This window comes from Leptonychotes weddellii, chromosome 16, assembly GCF_054177405.1.
Source record: "Leptonychotes weddellii isolate Sample4059 chromosome 16, ASM5417740v2, whole genome shotgun sequence".
In the NCBI taxonomy this organism is placed as follows: Eukaryota; Metazoa; Chordata; class Mammalia; order Carnivora; family Phocidae; genus Leptonychotes; species Leptonychotes weddellii.
Window position 1 is genome coordinate 28,360,651 of NC_138384.1, and position 17,047 is coordinate 28,377,697.

Consider the following 17,047-nt stretch of genomic DNA (forward strand, 5'->3'; position numbering starts at 1 on the left):
AAGTCAGGATGGTCATCAACTTGATTTTGTGAGTGAAGAAACCCACACTTTGAGATGGTCAGCCCCTTGCTCAGAGTCCCACAGCTGGCATGGAACCTCGCCCTTGTTTGATGTCATAGTCCAGTGTTCTTTCCTCATTCTGCAGTTTTATACTTTCCAAATGTCTTTAATGAACAAACATAATTTTTATGATGAAAAGAGCCTGATGAACATTAATCTGTAAAAGAAACTCAATAGATACAAATAATAATTTAAAACATGGGTCGGCCAACTATGGCCCGTGGGCTGGTTTGCCTGTTTTTGTCAATAAAGTTTTATTGGAATGCAGCCACGCTCATTCATTTATGTACTGTCTTCTGTGGTTGAGTTCATGCCACCTCAGGCAGAGCCGATGGCCCACAGAACCTAAAATATTTATGATCTGGTCCTTTAAGAAAAAGTTTGCCAACCCCTGATTTAAAATAATGTGGAAAAAAATGCGTTGTTATTTTTATTAGTAGCATTAGAATTCTACCGGCAGGCCAATGTTATACTTAATGGAAGAAGCAATATTATTTGACAGTGTTTTCAAATTCCTAGAAACTGAGTTACTGAGATTAGTCTTCAGTAGGGTATCATGGAATTCTCTTATGTTAGTTTCTCAAAAAAATTTTTTGTAATGATTGTAAAATACTTCCTCTGCTCTTAGTTTTGTTAAAAAGTAACATTTGAGAGATCTTTGTGGAGTTCTTCATTTTGACTACAATGTAATTTTTTTGGTCAAACTTCAATACTAAAGATTTTCTTAGAAACCTCACTGTTTTTCATTAAACATGGCAGCATGGATCTGAAAATTGTTTCCTTTTCTTGAAGGTCTGTTCTTGTAGGTTTGACTTGCATAGTATTTATTGGTGCTTATCTTACTGGAGGCTGGCTTTCTGGCTAATATTAAGGGAAGACATTTTAGAAGTAAGAATTAAACTTGAAGCATGGGAGAGTGGGGCTTTTTTCCACTAATGTTTGATTTTTCCTCCTAGTTTTGACTGTAAAATCTTGTTCCTGAATGACTATAGCTTTTATTTTTGTGTTCCTGGTACTGCACATGGGCTGGCAAACAGTGGGCACTCAAGAGATGCTTATTGTTTCTCTTATTAGAGGGTGGGAAGGAACTTCAAGGAAGAAAGGGAGTTGTAGTGTCTCAGGATACCATGTATTGATAAGCTACCTGGGGGGGGGGCTGGTTTCCCCTTTTCCCTTATTGACATGGCCCAAGTTTTATTTGGTGGGTATTCAAGTGACAGGAAACTGTAATATTCTCCTTCCCTTTTCTGTTTCTACCTTCCCTCAAGTAATTGTACGATTTAATTGAGAAGAGTCCATGCTACCCCAGGAAGGAAGGCCAAGGGAGCTTCGTTGGTGGCATCTCGGTAGGGAAGTTTGTCAAAACAAATCTGTTTAGATTAGTGGCTTGGGGGCAGTGGTTTTCCCAGTATGGTTCCCAGAGCTCAGGGAGTGACCTTTATGGCTGAAGAAAATATTAGTAATTCTATATTTTCAGTCCTTTCTTATTATAATTTTTGATGTATTAAAATATGCATAATTTATCAGCTGGCAGCCATTGTGTATATAATTTATAAAAAAGTAAATCTGCATATGTTGGGGGTGGATGCCCATTTTTTAGAGGGACAGTACAGTGGTTCAAGAGTGTGGGCTTTGGAGCCCGCTTGTCTGCATCACCATGTAGCCTTGGCCAAGGTGCTCAGTTTGTTCTCCTGTAGAATGGGCACAGCGATAATACCAGTCTCTTAGGTGGTTGTGGCGACTTAATGAGTTAACACATAAAAAGGGCTTTGGACTATGTTTGGCACCATGGCAAGTATTAGAAAAGTGTTAACTATGATTATTTCTATGAATATCTTTAGTAGAGGCATGTAATAAAAATAGCTGGAGACTACTTATTTAGAATTTAAGATGTCAGAATCCAACCGTTCTCAGTTTGAGTCCAGATTTTCCTGGTGTGTGATTGTGGACAGGTTACTTAACCTCTCTGAACTTTGAGCCTTAGGTACAAATGGGGATAGTAATAGTAGTAGTAATAATAATAATACTAATAATAATACCGTATTTCATCAACCTAAGGCACACATTTTTTCCACGTTGTAGGATATCTGTACTTGGGTTTTATCTTACCATCAATGGTGTCTTAGATTTTGTGAAACCTAAGATAGTTGTAAAGGAGAAATAAGATAAAGGGACATGATTAGCATAATACCCAGCGTACGGAAGGTGCTCAGTCAATACTGTTATTAAGACACATTGGCATATGGATTATTCGAAAGCATAGTGGCATTGAGTGCAGAGGTTTGGAGATCAACACTTGGTATCTGGTAGGTGTGTCACTGTCAGCCTTCCCAAGTCTTGGAAATGCTTCTCTGGTGCCCTGCCTGAGAAACTTGGCAGCATTTTAATGTTCTGGAACCCTTTGTGAAGCATTCCAGTGTGATACCATTGGTTCATACGATCCAATGCTGCTGAGGTGGTTGGTACCAGTCCTGGTCGATGAGCAGGGTATTTGTTGATGACAAGGCTGTGTCAGGAGTTAGGGCCTGTGCTGAGGGGGTGATGTGCGTGGGATGTACCTGTTTTATTTACATAACCCTTGGTTTCTGTTCACGCTGTCGTGCTGCCTCCTCCAATAACAGATGTTGAAACACGCGAAGGAAATATGCAGACACAGAGTACAATTGGATGCAATGTGGCTTCCTCTGCCAACAGAACATTAGCAAGTTGTTCCTCTTAGGTCTCTTAAATATAGCAGCATCTCTTTTCTTTGGAGAAGAAAATCCTGTCCTACAAGTAACAGGAGATCCTTTTCCAGTTCTTCAACGCCCCGTTTTTGCTGAGGTGGAAGACTTCTGGCCTACATAAGAGTATCGCTTCTCACATTGGGTCAGAAGCAAGAATTTACAGTTGTCACTTTGGAGCCGGTGACTCTTGTGTTGAAGCCAAAGATTGATGCTTGCCATGGTTTTTGCTCATCTTAGACATCTTATACACCCTTAGTAGATGGAAGAGAACTGACTTGGAAAGAACTTTTGTAGAGGGCCTTGCATCTTTACCTCATACTTGGGGGGGCGCCAGAGATGTTGTCCAGGGCTTCTGTACTCACGACCGCTCCCTGTCCAGGCAGGTCTGTGTTTGAAGCGAGAGGGAAAGCGTATTTTCAGCTTGGTTAGCACCTCAGGCTCCAGGCATGCACTCCCTGCCTGCTGAACGGATCCTGAGCTGGGTCTTAGATCCTTCCAGGACCGCTAGGGAGGAGATTGGTTTAGCCATGATCACGAGGTTGACATCCTTTGTATTTGGGGGTGAAGGGCAGGGATAAAAGAGGGCCTTTAACCTGAATCCTGGGGCAGTTTTACTTCTATCATTCTCTTTATTGTGGATTTTTAGAATCTGGCCCTAAAAATCTGGTTCTGGGAAAAGTGATGGATTCTTCGTACTTTGCCTAGCATGCTTTTATTTCTTTGAATCAGAAAACCTTGCCTTAACACTACACTCGAACATAGCTTTAGTTAACATTATGAGTATTTGGAACACATGCCATAAAGACAGACGCAAAGGAGTGCATCTCAGATAATTCACACGGACTGGGTTTTGTATGTCGTCCGAAGGAGACGCCGCCTGGCTTCCTTTGAGCAGCTGCCTGCCTTGCTAAGACCCGTGTGGGAACACCTAATTCTCTTCTTGCCTACTGGCTTTCTAATTTTTCCCCTGTGATCAGAGTTATAAAACCTAATTTCCAGGGGGTCTTGTGAATCATATTAGTAGCTTTGTGTTATAATAGCAATTTTATATTGCACTGGTATTCATTGTCACTATTACGGAATAATCAAATCAGCACCCCTCTTATTATGCCGTTGAAATAGAAAATAATGGGAACTGCAATGTAAAACCACTAATGTGATGACACCCACTCATTGTGCGAGGTAAGAATGTCCTCCTTTCTTGTTCCAGCTCACTTGCAACTGTGATTGAGGAAGGAAATGGAAAGTATTTCTACATCTGTGATAAAGCCCCGCATATATCCTTCATTTGAATACCTAATTGTCTTTGTACGGCCCAGGGGGTGCGCGTTGCTCCCCCCCCCCCCGGCCTCCCCTGCCACCTTGGCAATGTGCTGGCGAGCAGGGGGGCTGCACAGCCCCGTTTCATACTATGCTTTCCCTTTTAATCATGAGTAACATTTGATGTCTCTTTGCATCCAGAGGAATTGTTCGCACCCTCTTTCATGCTCATTGAGGCCTTCTTCTGGCTTCTAAAAAAAAAAAAAATGAAGAGCACATTTAGGCTATATTGTTAGAAAGTACAACAAGCCCCCCAAAGGTTCTGATTTGACAGGGATGTCGGGAGGCAGGTCAAGTGACTGCCTAATGAAGATGAATGGAGAAAATTGCTGGTACCAGGATCACGCGGGGGCCCCGGCCCAGATTGTTGCGAGTGTGATGGAATCTCATCGCTCCATTTATCAGTGTCATATTTGGGCTAAAAGTGAGCAGTATTGTTCTCATTTCTCCCAGATGGATAGGTCAACTTTAATATTTATTGCTCTTGTAGAACATTTGTTTGATGTATTTCCATTAGCTAGGCAATAATAGAAAAGCAGTGGAGAGAAACATAAAACAGTTCTCTTCCTATTCAGTTGAAATACAGCGTACACTAATGTGTAACTGTGGCTTGAAGTGCCATTGACTTCCCCCCTTTTGGTTGATGACATGATTGTATATATTAAGGATCCGCGTGAAAATAATGGGGAGGCAGCATGAATGTCATATATATTGAGAGCAGTTGGCGGGGTATAAATTGTGTTGTCTTTTGATTTTCGTGATTTGGCCATATAATTGGTGCATTTCTCTTGGCTAGTTATTAAATTCTTAGCCCACTCATATTTTAGAATCGGGAATAATGTGCATTAGATTGCATCATCCTCTGGGTTCTACGGCAAATCTCAATAAAGCCAGAATTTTCTTCACATTACAGAGCAAATTGTTTTCAGTCGCTGAATAACGTTGATATTTTCTTTATATCTTTGGAGGAGAAAACTACCTTGCGATGAAACGTACCTTCCCATATGTTTTGAATAGATTCGAGAGAAGACCCTAAACCTTCAAAAGGACTGGCTCCGCAAGGACCTCTAGCTCCCAATTTATTAGCTGATATTCACGTTTTGCAGGAATCTGAACATTGGGCTGGGATTTTATACCGTGGAGCAAACCTAGCTCGTCGTGAGGAAGGTGTTGTCTTAAGTGCAAAGCAAACATCCTAGCCATATGTTTCTATAATTTAAATTAATTTGGTACAGTCATACTGTTAATCTTTAGTGACTTGTTGATTGGCATTTTGCAGACATATTTCTGGAAGACTCCCAATACCATTTTCTGCAGCCTTTCTAGCAGTAGCAAAGAGCAACATTTCCACAAATTGGAATCTTGTACAGCACTGGGAAGCGAGCCAAGATTTAAATTAGACAATCACCTCTGCTCTGTATATAGCTTCTATTCTTCGGCTGTAGGCAGAGTGATTTGTTTAATACAGTCAGCCCTGTAGCATATAATAGACTGATATATGAGTCACTCCTTGGCAATGTGTGTTTCTTAAATTTATATAGATTGAACAACTGGTTGGTAATGTACTTGGTTACAGTTGTACAAACAATAACTATTAGCAGGGCTGAAACCGGCCTGGAAAAGCTGAACCGGGCTGGTGTTTGTGAGGATCCTGAAGCATTGCCGAATTTCAGAATAATTCCCCTTTTGAGGCTAAGGGAGACTCTATTTCATAAACATGAGTGTGCTTTTTTAGCGAAGTAGCCATAAAAGTTTTATGGTAGAGTTTTCTGTTTCTCATTTTCTATTTGTTTAAAATTGAATTGGGGAGCCTCATTTGCTTCAAAAATTAAACTTAACGTCAGTCTGCACTTGGAGGAAGATAATGTGGTTGCCGGGTTTGTGTGTTTGTGCTGGGGTGTGTGTGTGTGTGTGTGTGTGTGTTTAATATTCGCTATTTCTTTTAAAAGGACATTGGTAGAAATACAGATTTTCCTTTTTTTTTTTTTTTCCCAGGTTAGTTTGTGGCTGGCATTAACTGCTCCTAGGTTGAAAGAGATCTTTCTGAACAACAAAGATCTTTTCTTAAGGGAAAAGCTTGTGCTCCAAGTTCAGTTCATGTTTATTTAAAAGATTAAAATCATTAGACCAGATCTCACTTTTTTGTCCCAAGGAAAATTGATTTTGCTCCCCATAAAAGTGGGATCTGAAAGGGGATATTCAGGAATACGCAAATAGAGGCGATGTAGAAATCTGTTTGTGCAGCTGAACAAAGCAATTCTGTTTTTACCACTGAACATTTACTTAGCCTTGGTGTGAAGATTTCTGAACAGAATTGTCACCTGTCCTTAGAGAGCACTTCTTTTGTAAGGCAGAGGAGATCATTTTGATCTGAAATATTTTAATGTCTTTTTTTTTTTTAACTTATGCCAACTCGAGCATTTATAAAATAACACACCCTGTAAATATTGAACAATACAAAGACATCTTTCAAAACAGTTTATAGTATGTTGCGTGTGCTCTGTGGGAGCCAAGCAGTAGTTAGTGGCAAATGATATGCCAATCAAAAATTATTATTGCGAGTATAACCTGGTATAATGCGGTATCTTATCTGGAAGTGTCAACTTGATATAAGCCAACTCTTTGTCTTTTAAAGTTAAGCTCTTGTTTGCCCTCAGTTAATTCTGTTTCCCAAAGGCTCATTTGAATTGCATAAAGGATAATCTACTTGACAGTTTTATACATTTAAACAATCTTGATTATATGGTATTTTACATGTTTTCTTAAGCTCCCGGTTACTATTTTATGTAGGCTTTTAAGTCTTTAGTTAAAAAGAATGAGAAAAAACTCATAGGTAGAACTTGATACTCTTTTGTGAACAGCATTTAGTAAGACTGGATCGAGCGCCCCTTTTCACCAGCCTGTGGTTCGTGATGGTAGTATTCGATCATTGTTGATGACGGGGTGGGGGCGGCTGGCCACCTTTCTCATGTCAAAAGTCTATACTGAGAATAAATGGAAGAAAATGTGATCCTTGAGTTTCACGATACCGAAATAGGGCTTTGTGGATGACCTTCTGCTCTCCCCCACACCCCCAGGGTAGTTTGGAGAAGTTCTAGATGACTCTAGGGGGGGAAATTTTAGGATCCAGTGCCTTGCTCCAAGAATTTGGAGATTTTATGTGTGCCAGCTGGGCTCTGGAAGGGCCACGGTGCGTATCAACATCGTGGTGGTGGTTAAGAGCGCACCATCTGGCAATGGGCAGACTGCCTTCGAATCCTGTGTCCACCCCACGTGGGTGGACTATGTGACTTTCGAACAAGATACTGGACTTCTCTGAGAATCAGCTGTGTCTGCAACCAGGGGAGACACTAATGCATCCTTGGGTCATGGTCAAGGTACAGTGTACTGAAATTTGCCAGTAAACATTGCTGTTCATACGGTCTCTCTCTTAGATGTTTCAGAGCTAGTAAGATCTGGAAAAGCTGACTCAGAGTGCTAAATTTGGGACCTAACCTTCCCTTCACTGCCAGAGCCTTTGATAATTATTAGTGAAAAGTCACATGGCTATTCTCCACATCTCCCAACGAATCTTCTCTTCGAATTCATCTCCAGTGAATTTTTGAAGAGAAGTAAGGCACCGGGGGAGTTGCCTTTTGAGGAACAGGAAGATCTTCCCTGTTTCCAAAAGCACTCGTGGACTCTTTGGAAGCCGCTATTATGATGTCTTCAAGGTACACAGGGTTACATCTCTCATCAGCTGATGGAGAACAGTCCTGCAAGGCCGACTTCAGTATTAGCTCCCTTGTATACAGGAGGAAGTGGGAGCTCAGAGGATGTAAAGAACTTGTGAAGAGCTTCTATCACCCCAGCTGGTGGGTGGGATTTGAACCCATGTCCCCCAGACTGCAAACCCATGCCCTTTTCCACCACAGCAGGCACTGTTCCCATTTTTAGGGATTCTTCACAGGGGATTTATCCGCCCCCCCCCCTTCCTGGGAAGGTGCTAAGGAGGGTGTTGTCATAAATAAGCAAATTAAATCCTTGTGGGCCAGTTGACATAAACTCTTGTACCCACTGGCCTGTGACACAGGTGGATGATTTGTCACAGGAAATCATGCAAACGAGAAAAAACCCTTCTTCCTCCTCCAGTATCATATGAGCAGGTTGGTGGAAACTTTGCATATCTGATGTTGAGTATTGAATAAATACTTATTGAGGGAGGGATTGAAAGCCTGTTGGAACCAGATGCAAGTGAGTGGTAATGTAAACAATACATGTGTCCAGAGGATGATTTTTGGTGGAAATTTTTATTAGAGAGGTGGATCTGGTCAGAGATCTGAAGGACATGAAGGACACGGGATGATCTTAGTAATGTAGAACCATGGCGATGGCCTCAAAAGCATGAGCAATATGAGGAGACAGGAGACGACAGTGGCCCAGTGAGAATAGCCTAATGGCTGTAACAAGTAGACCCCAATGGTGAAATGGGGTGCGCTTAGTAGAAGTGTATTTCTTGTTCACCTGTACAGTTCAAGGGTGATCTGGTTGGCGGTGAACCTAGGGTGATGGAGGCTCTGCCATCTTCCTTCTAAGTGCCAATAGCCAGCCGGGACAGGAAGTGGGAAAGCGACACCTACTTCTCAATCGCTTGGGCCCCAAAGTGACGCCCATCCTTTCTGCTCACACTGCAGTGGTAAAAGCGTGTGTGAGAGCTGGGGGCAGGGCCACACCACAGTGCAAGGGGTTTCCAGTCCCTGCTACCCGATGGAAAGAGGAGCCCGACTTGCAGAAAACAGTCCGCTGTAGCGGCCAATGACAAGCAGATTTGTCTGCCAGGATGGGAGGATTCTTTTGGGAGTTGGAAGAAGAGCCAGGAAAATTATTCCTAAACTTATGGGTGGAAAGGTTATAAGGGGAGTTTGGGATTATCAGTCAGAAACGGCCTGCTCTGCTAAGATAGAACCTTCGAGCCTTTCAATATTGGTGCAGATAAATGTTTAAAGAGCACACGTCTGCAGGGAGAGTTAGAAAACACTGGAAAAGCATCTTCAAGTCCTGACGTTGAGTAGAAGGGAGTGGCAGTGATGAGCTGTCTGGGTAATTAGGCACTTAAAGGGATGGGAGTTTGGGAAATATCTACCACCTTTCTTCCAAATGAAGGGGAAGGCTTTGTAGGAATGGTGGGGGTTCAAGAGCTGGAAACAAAGGCTCTGCAGGTTTGGAGGAGAAGGCATGTTCTCCAACCAAGGCACAGTTTGTTAAAGAAGATTCTGCGAGACAGACTGGGATGAAAATACAACACTGGGGACATTTCCTGGGGAGAAATAGAGGGGTCGAGAAGGACAAAGAGAGTATTTAGGGCTGTCAGACATTTATCACCAATTGTCTCTCTTTATTCCTGCCAGTAAGTAATTCTCTTCAGATGAGATTTGGTATAAAAAGTGCTTTATTGCTTTTCATCACCCTGTCGTTTATTTAGACGTTTATTTTTAAACCTCTCCTGGGAGCTCACCATTACAACTTTTATTTTATGGTCCAATTTATGGATATGCTGAACCTGAGTAAAGATTGTAGCTCTCACCATTCCAAAGAGCCGGTTTCTGAGAGGAAGTGGGTCGATGGGCATGTGGGCGTGAGTGAGTGAGTGAGTGAGTGTGTGTGGGGGGGAGGGAGGGGTGTGTGAATAAGGTTAAATATTTCTTAACATTTCCTTACATTTATTTCTCCCTTGCACTTTATTCTGCACGAGTTGTTTGCAATGCTGCTTCTGAGTTCCTGTTCCCCTGTGCCCCAGTGATAAGTCACTGGTTTAGTCCTCCTTTTCCTTTGCAAGACAGGAGTCCTTTGCAGATGTGAGTATTTAACGAAGCCCAGAGAAGCGCGGTTCTGTCCACCAGTTCTGTGTTCAGTGAAAGTACAAAGTACATATTTGTTTCACTTGTGAGTATAAAGGGGAAAAACCCACCTGTTTTGCCTTCAGAAAAATTCTTTTGATCTGACTGTTCTCAGAACGAAAGCTGGGGTGAACTTTTTTTTTTTTGTCAGTTGGGTTGTCTGATCTACCTTGTGGCTCTCATGAAAACAAAATTGAGAGTTGAAAGACTCCACTCTTGAGGAAAAAAAAAAGAAGAAGAAGAAGAAGATGCTTTTCATCATTCTGCAAATCAGAAGCAAAGATATGGCCTTTTATTTTTCTTGTCATAGCCGGTAACACCTGGTAACGTTTGGAGCCCCGACTCAGTTGGGAAGGGGAAGAGGGACTTAGCTTTGATTGGCCATCTGTGTTGAGTCCCAGGTACGGTATATTGAAAATGCAGCTTCTCCGGAATGTTCTACATAAAAGGCAAACAAAGGAATTTTTTGGAAGTTTTAAAAGTGACTGGCATCAGTGGCTCTGTTAAAACATTTTCAGAATATTGCCAAAAGAATTTGATACCAAAGTTCATTGTAGAGCTCCGTTTTTCAAAATGGATGTAATGTACAAAGCCAGGAACAACTGAGGGAGTACTGTTTCAAGGTCGGCCTTTTGTCCTGTTAAGGGGGCCTATCTGAGCTGTTCAGATGGGAGTCCTTCAAAAGCCCCAACTTTCTATTGCTCCGGGCGACGTGGCATCCAGCCCTGAGCACTGCTTGGCATATGGCTGTGCGTGTCTTCTTTCATGAGAGACAAGAAACATTCAGAAAATTTGTCAGGGGACATTGAAACCATACTGAACCATCATCTGAGTTTTGATATGACACCCCAGCCCAAGCGTTTGTACTTGAGTTTCCACTCTTTAAGGATGAAGATTACACTGTTAGTGACTTCCAGGGTCTGGTGTTCATTGATGCAGGAAACCTTAATTTAGCACCTACCATGTTCCACCCAGTGTGTCCAATACTCAGAACAAAATAGTGAACAGAAAGGGAAGTGGTTCCCTTATGACCTTTCCATGGGGAGGGCAAGTATGTCCGGCAAATAATTATCCAAATACATATAAAATTGCAACTATGAAGTTCAGACAACATTTCACATGGTGCACACTTAACGTTCAGTAACTTTGAGCTTTTGTTATAATAGGTATTAGATAGTAAGTCCTGCACTGGTGACTCCTGAATGAAAACCCATGGTCCCTGCTTATTTAACACAAATTTGAGGGGCTGCTGAGTCTTTAGCTATGCAAGAAGATGATGTGTCTCGTAGAGGAGCTCACAGACTAATGAGGGAGACAGACAAACAGTCATACTCAGTGTGAAAGACAGCCCAGGCATCTTGGCAGCAAGACCTGTCACCATCGGATAGTAGGAGAAGAGAGCACTTCCAGGAGAATGGCCTGAACCAAGAAGCAGAGGATCATGGGAGTAGAGGGGGTGAGGTTGACAGTGGGGAGGGGAAGGAAAGGGAATGAGGCTGTATAGATAAGGTCACGTCCATTTGTGAATGGCCTTTTTGCCCTACTGAGGCAAAGAGCTTGTAATCAGTAAGCTGTGGGCAGCTTTTGAAGGGTTTTAAGCCCCACAAGGACACGCATGGTCAGATTTCCATTTTGGAAGGCTAAACCTACTGAGCACTGATGATGTGAATTATGCCATGCCCATGCGTTGGCATACTGCGTAGCTATTAAAAGTCACATCTTAGAAGGTAGCAGTGAGGAAAATGGTTGGGGAATATCTTTAAGCTTAAAAAGGATTACATATGCACTTTGGTCCCAAATTTTATTTGAGAGATTACACCATACACTGTAGAGAGGAAAGACAAAAAACGTTGGGAAAGCATTATACAGAATACTGAATGGTGTGTCAGGTGGGGTGAGAAATGCTTTTTCTGTTCATCTACTCTTCGGTATTACCCATTTTGTTCTCCGGTGTAATAAAAATGTTATTTGGAAGATAAATGGAAAGGCAGGTAACTCCAGACATGGATTAGAAGGATTCTAATCTGGACCGGGATCTGAGGGCTGGCTGGGACTGGCAATGCCATGAGAAGAACAATGTGAAAGAAGGTATGTGTAGCTGGCCAGGGGACTAGCTGAATGCCCTTTCGTGGAAAAAGAGAGAAAGGGTCAAGGATGATGTTTCAGATGGAAGATGTAACTGATAGTGGCTGGTTCCTTGAAGGGAACTTGTCTGCAGTTGGTCAAGAAAAGCAGAGGATTGAGTCCCGGGATCGAGTCCCGCGTCGGGCTCCCTGCTCGGCAGGGAGTCTGCTTCTCCCTCTGACCCTCCCCCCTCTCATGCTGTCTCTCATTCTCGCTCTCAAATAAATAAAATCTTTAAAAAAAAAAAAAAAAAAAAAAAGAAAAGCAGAGGATTGGTAAAGGAAAGCTCTGCGTTGGGTTTGTTGACTTTGAGTTGTTGGTAAGACACGCAACTCAGTATAACGACTGTTACTTAGACTGGAGAGTTGGTGGTGGTTGACACATCGGACGTGATGAATTATCAAAGCATGTGTTAAGAAGAAACTGAGAAATCTTCAGGGGGATGAGAAAACTAAGAGTAACTGTTTTCAAATGAAAGTACTCTTTTCGCGTGGTTGAATGTGTCAGAGGAGGGAAAGTAATCATTTGAGACCATGACGCTGTGGGGAAGTGTCCATGGGATTTGGTAATGACAGGGGTTTATTAAATAGAGGAAGACTGATGGCAGGAGGGTTAAGGATGAATGAAAGATCAGGTGTGCGGATGGGGGAGAGAGGTGATACTAATTTGAGAGGGACTCAGTGGTCTCAGTGGTTACCCCCTCTCCCCCCAGGAATGAACAGGGTTGGAACATTTTTGTAAGTTGAGGGAGGAACCAGTGGGGTGGGAAAAGCTGAAGAGCCAAATGAGAGGTGGATTGATGGAGTCACATCTAGATGGAGGTGGGATTTAGAGTAGCAGTGGAAGAACATGTTTTTTCTGGCAAGGGAAGGAAAAGGATGATTTCAGGTGCTGGTTTTTGGGGTGACAGGTGAAGAATTCAACTGATTGCCTGTTTCTTGGTAAGGAACAAAGTTCTTTACAGGAGGATGGGAGAGAATGCTGGAGGGGGGAGCGGGGAGGGGCAGAGGTTTGATAGAGCTGCTCTAGAAAATGAATAGGAAGAGTTACTAGGGATTGCTGAGTGCTCACAGGGGCTCTGCTGAGATCAGAAACCTAATAATAAAGAGATAGATCGTGCCTCTTGGGACGTACATATTATTGGTGCTCATGTCTCCAAGGCTTATTTTAATCCTTTGTGTGTACATGTATGTGTGTGTGTGTCTATTTATATATTCCGTAATGAAGACTCAGTACACCTTTGTTGAATAAATGAGTCAAATGTTGTAGATTTGCAGACCATTTGGAGCGGGTCTATTTCCTTGCACCCAGATAATATAATGTTAAGGCTTGAATCCCTTTTCCTTGTTATGTTTTACTCTTATGACCTTTGTTTTCTTTGTCTTCAGTTGGTATTTCCTCTAACACTAAAAAACAAAAAAAAAAAGTTCATGGAAAATGAAAAGATAAATCCAAAAACTTAATTGTCTCCCTTCTGTGGATAGTTATTCCTGCAAAAGAGTCCTAGGAGACAAGATGGTCCTTGCCCTTAAGAAGCTTCCAGTGTAGTGGGGGAAGTAGGTGGTGGGGTGAAGCATAGGAAGAATTCCGTATTATCAGCACATGCTGAGTGCCATAAAAGAGGTGGAAAGGAAGGGCTTTGAAGATTCTAAAGAAGGAGACGGCAACTCTGGTGGCCTGAGCTGAGAAGGGTTTCTGCCGAGGAGGTGTTTGCTCTGCATCTTGATGAATGCAAGGAATTTCGACCGGAGGCCCACTAGCTGCGGGCAAGGGCCTGTTGGATTGGGGGTGGAAAGAAGAAGCATTTCAGTTGGAGATGGGGCACGAAGTCGGGAGACTGGGGGGTATGGTAGAGGCAGAAAATATATCCCAGGAGGTCACATATAGGGAAAGTATGTTGTCAGTTACCCAAGTTTGGGGACATGGAAGTTTTCTGCTTACTTAATAGAGCTGACAGGACCTCAGATGAACGGGGAAGGAGTCCATGTGGTCAAATTTCATTCTTTATACAATATCAGAATGGGGAAGGTGGATGGAATTCACTCTTCCCAATTAATCATTATTTTTTCTTTCAGAATTTATTCCATATTTTCTTAATCATTATATTTTTGGTTCTAAAAATTGTAGCCTTGTAGGAACGCACTTTGCTTTGCAGTCAGTTTAAAAGAGCCCCAACACCAACGTTTATCAAAACCAAATTGCTTTGTGAGGAATGGTTTCAAGTTTTACGAGAAATTTCCTCAAATGTCCAGTTACTATTTCCTGCCTTAACTTCAACTATAGATTCTAGTCTGATTCTCTTGTTTTTAAAACAGTGTTGTGAAGACACGCGACAGTGGCCATTTCCAGCTTACAATTGTTGTCCCAGAGACAGGCGTAATGCTTTTAATCCCATTTCTCCTAGTGGATGTCTTTTTCTTCTGAACACATCTGGAAGTTCCTCATACTTAAAGTGTGTGGGTAAATAAAGCCGGAAATTAGAGGTATTTCTTGTTCAATACGTGGATGTTTAATTTTGAATTGCCCCTAGATTAGTATTAAGTCTTGAGGTTGGAGTCAACCTGTAATACCTTTTAATATGTGACCTTTCCTAACAGTGAGAGGGTATTGAGAAAGCGGGTTTTACTCCCTTTTGTACCACTCCTGATGAAGGGGAGGTCTTTTTCTTTCTCCTTTTTTGTCACCTCTGTCTCAGCTGCTTCAGTGGCCCCTGATAATTCAGGCGATGGGGAGGGATATGAGGTAGAGGCGTGAGCACTGAGTGGCCCTCTGCTTGTCACCACCGGACACCGACAAGTTTCTGGAACATACAGCACTTACAGTTCCTAGGTGAGCAAGGCCATTTCACTAATCCCAAAAGGTACATCTCTGCATTGTTGTAAGAAAATCTTTTTTGTCCATTGATTCTAAGGAATTTTCCTTGACAGACATTTTTAGACTCTTCTTTATCTATTGAGGGGTAATTTATATGCTATGGGCATAATGCTTACCATCTTTTCTTCCATAATAAATCAAGAACTCATGATGGGTATCCATATTTTCTTTATATAGTTGACCCTTGAACAAGGCAAGTTTGAACTGCCTGGGTCCACTTATATGTGGATGTTTTGGGTAAATACTGTACAGAACTGTAAATGTATTTTCTCTTTCTTATGATTTTCCTAATAACATTTTTGTTTCTTTAGCTTGCTATGTATTGGAAGAATACAGTATATAATACCCACAACATACAAAATATGTGTTAATTGACTGTTTATGTTATCAGTAAGCCTTCTGGTCAACAGTAGGCTGTCAGTGGTTAAGTTTTTTGGGAATCAAAGTTATATGTGGATTTTCGACAGTGTGGAGGTTGGTGCCCCTCACCCCTACACTGTTCAGGGGTCGCCTGTATTTGTAATTTGTCCTTAGCCACAGCATGCCCTTTTGCTCCTCCTTTTGTATTCTCCCACCAAACCTGGAGTAAGTATTTGAGGGTTTTTTTGGATATGGTTCCATGTTGTTGCAAGTCTGTCTGTCTTGCCTTCACAACAACTCGAGGGCCGGGGGTCCTGTCTGTCCCTCCCTTGTATTTCTGCTCTGTGCTTTTTGTGAATGGCAAAGGGCCTGGGTGTCACTAAAACAAACAGATACACATCAGCCTCCTCGTACTTTGAGTTTCTCGGTATTTACCATCGCTCATCCCTGTCTTCTTCCTGAAGCCTTCTCCTGACCTCAGGAATACTACCCTCTCTAAGCTGCCATCTATAACCCTTGCACTTTCACAGGCTCCTTTGCTGGATCTACATCCAGGTCATTAAACACTCCAGTTCCTCAAGGTTCTGCCCTTGGCCTCCTCTCTTGCCCCACTCTGTAGGTTCTCTCTCCCAAGGGCACATTCGTGTCCCTGGCTTCATTGAACATCTGCACCCATGTCTCTCACACACACACCATCTCTATTCCACACCTTTCCCTTAAACTACAGACATCTCTTGGAGCCTCAATCCCAACACATTTAAAATGCACCCATGATTCAGCCCCCCTTCCCCCAAGACTGACTCTTTTTTGCCTCCCCTAGTTCCATGAATGACATTGTCTTGTGTCCAGTTATGCAAGCTCCAAACCTAGCTGTCTTCCTTGACAGCCCCTTCTCGCTCTCCCCTCTCAACTCACCAAATCCAGGGTCAAAATCCTGGGACTCCATCCACTTCTTAATTTTCCTCATCTCCTCACCTCCCCCCCACCCCCTACCCTCCATTACCTACTTAGTTCATGCTGTCATCATCTCTCATCTGGTCTGTTGGATTATTTTCCTAGCTGGTCTACCAGCACCCATTCTAATCCATTCTGCACCCTATGCCTTTCTTCATGGCATACTTCACAGGTGACATTTCACCATATCTTTCTTTTCTTTTTCTTCTCTTCTCTCCTCTCCTCTTCTCTCCTCTCCTCTCCTCTCCTCTCCTCTCCTCTCCTCTCCTCTCCTCTCCTCTCCTCTTCTCTTCTCTTCTCTTCTCTTCTCTTCTCTTCTCTTCTCTTCTCTTCTCTTCTCTCCTCTCCTCTCCTCTCCTCTCCTCTCCTCTCCTCTCCTCTTCTCTTCTCTTCTTCTCTTCTCTTTTTGGAGAGAGGGGGTGGGAGGGGCAGAGAGAGAATCTTAAGCAGACTCCATGCCCAGCACGGGGCTCAATCTCACAATTGAAATCGACCTGAGCCAAAATCAAGAGTTGGACACTTAACCAACTAAGCCACCCAGGCACCCCTCACCATATATTTCTCTAATCATGTGATTGCTCTCGTATTTCCCTGCTCAGGGCCATGTTCTCCGTGAAGGCAAGGACTTCTTGGGCTCATGTTGTATTTTCAATACTTTAGCCAACTGCCTGGCAACGTAAATGTTATCAGAATATATTTGTTATTGCAATATATGTTAAGAAAAAAAAAAAAGAAGAAGAAGGTAGCAGGAGG

General features: G+C 42.5%; 1 protein-coding gene across 2 annotated transcripts in view; it reads left to right on the forward strand.

The window, feature by feature from the left end:
* Window positions 1-17,047, forward strand: part of TOX3 (TOX high mobility group box family member 3) — a 105,063-nt gene that overhangs the window by 41,929 nt on the left and 46,087 nt on the right. The window lies entirely within an intron of this gene.